We start from the raw sequence: 1,884 nt of genomic DNA, 5'->3' as shown, positions 1-1,884 counted from the left end.
CCTCATACCCCACACAGATAAAGTATTCAGAAGCCTCCCGCTCTCCACACCTATACCACATAACTCAGATTCAAACCTAGGGACCCAGAAATGGTAAATATCTGGGTAAATATAATAGATGATTCTTTTCCTCTTTGGTTCTTTTAAAAAAAATAAAGTATTTATTTTTGAGAGAGAGAGCGAGAGCACAAGTGGAGGGAGGAGCAGAGGGAGAAGCAAACTCCTGGCTGAGCAGGGAACCCAATGTAGGACTCGATCCTAGGACACTGGGATCATCACTTGAGCCGAAAGCGGAGGCTTAACAAACTGAGCCACCCAGGTGTCCTCTCCTCGGTTCTTTAAAGTATGTTTGAGACTTAAAAGTAAAATTTATAACATTGTTTGGCTTTTTTTGCACAATGGGTTTGCTACCAAAACACAGTTTTCATGAAAGCCCTTACTAAATCTAAACCAAAATGGGAAAGGAAAAGACTTGTATCAACTTCATTGTTGTTGGACACATAGATTCGGGCAAGTCTACCACAAATGGCCATCTGATCTACAGATGTGGTGGGATCAACAAAAGAACTATCAAAAAATTGGAGAAGAAGGCTGCTGAGATGGAAAGGGCTCCTTCAAGTAAGCCTGGGTCTTTGATAAACTGGGAGTTGAACATGAACATGATATCACCATTGAGATCTACTGGTGGAAATTCGAAACCAGCAAGTATTATGTGACTATCATTGATGCCTCAGGACACAGAGACTTTATAAAAAACAAGATCACAGGCATATCTCAGGCTGACTGTGCTGTCCTGATTGTGCTGCTGGTGTTGGTGAATTTGAAGCAGGCATCTCCAAGAGTGAGCAGACTCGTGAGCATGCCCTTTTGGCTTACACACTGGGTGTGAAACAACTCATTATTGGTATTAACAAAAGGTATTCCACTGAGCCACCTTAGAGCTAGAAGAGATATGAGGAAATCATTAAGCAAGTCACCACCTACATTAAGAAAGTTGGCTACAACCCCAACACAGTAGCATTTGTGCCAATTTCTGGTTGGAATGGTGACAACATGCTGGAGCCCAGTGCTAACATGCCTTGGTTTAAGGGATGGAAAGTCACCTGTAAAAATGGGAATATAAGTAGAACCACACTGCTTGAGGCTCTGGATTGTATTCTACCACCAACTTGTCCAACTGACAAGCCCTTGTGTCTGCTTCTCGAGGACGTCTGCAAAATTGGTGGTATTGGTGCTGTTCCTGTGGGCGGAGTGGAGACTGGTGTTCTTAAACCTGGCATGGTGGTCACCTTTGCTCCAGTCAATGTTACAACTGAAGCAAAGTCTGTTGAGATGCACCACGAAGCTTTGAGTGAGGCTCTTGCTGGGAACAATGTGGACTTCAATGTCATGAATGTATCTGTCAACAATGTTCATTGAGGCAATGTGGTTGGTGACAGCAAAAATGACCCACCATTGGAAGCAGCTGGCTTTATGGCTCAGGTGATTATCCTGAATCATCCTGGCTGAATCAGTGCTGGATATGCACCTGTGCTGGACTGTCACACAACTCACATTTCTTGCAAGTTTGCTGAACTGAAGGAGAAGATAGATCATCATTCTGGAAAAAAGCTGGAAGATGGTCCCAAGTTCTTCAAATCTAGTGATCTTGTCATCATTGATATGTTCTTGGCAAGCCTATGTGTGTTGAGAGCTTCTCTGACTATCCTCCTCTGGATCATTTTGCCATTCATGACATGAGACTAATGGTTGCTATAGGTGTCATCAAAGCAGTGGACAAGAAGGCAGTTGGAGATGGCAAGGTGACCAAGTCTGCCCAGAAAGCTCAGAAGCCTAAATGAATATTATCCCCAATACCTGCCACCCCAGTCTTAATCGGTGGTG

General features: G+C 43.6%; 1 pseudogene; it reads left to right on the top strand.

Annotated features, from left to right (window-relative positions):
* The first annotated feature begins 455 nt into the window (after positions 1–455).
* On the top strand, positions 456–1,884 carry LOC125092281 (elongation factor 1-alpha 1-like; annotated as a pseudogene).

This window comes from Lutra lutra, chromosome X (assembly GCF_902655055.1).
Source record: "Lutra lutra chromosome X, mLutLut1.2, whole genome shotgun sequence".
Taxonomy (NCBI): Eukaryota; Metazoa; Chordata; class Mammalia; order Carnivora; family Mustelidae; genus Lutra; species Lutra lutra.
This window is presented reverse-complemented; position numbering and strand designations above follow the sequence as displayed.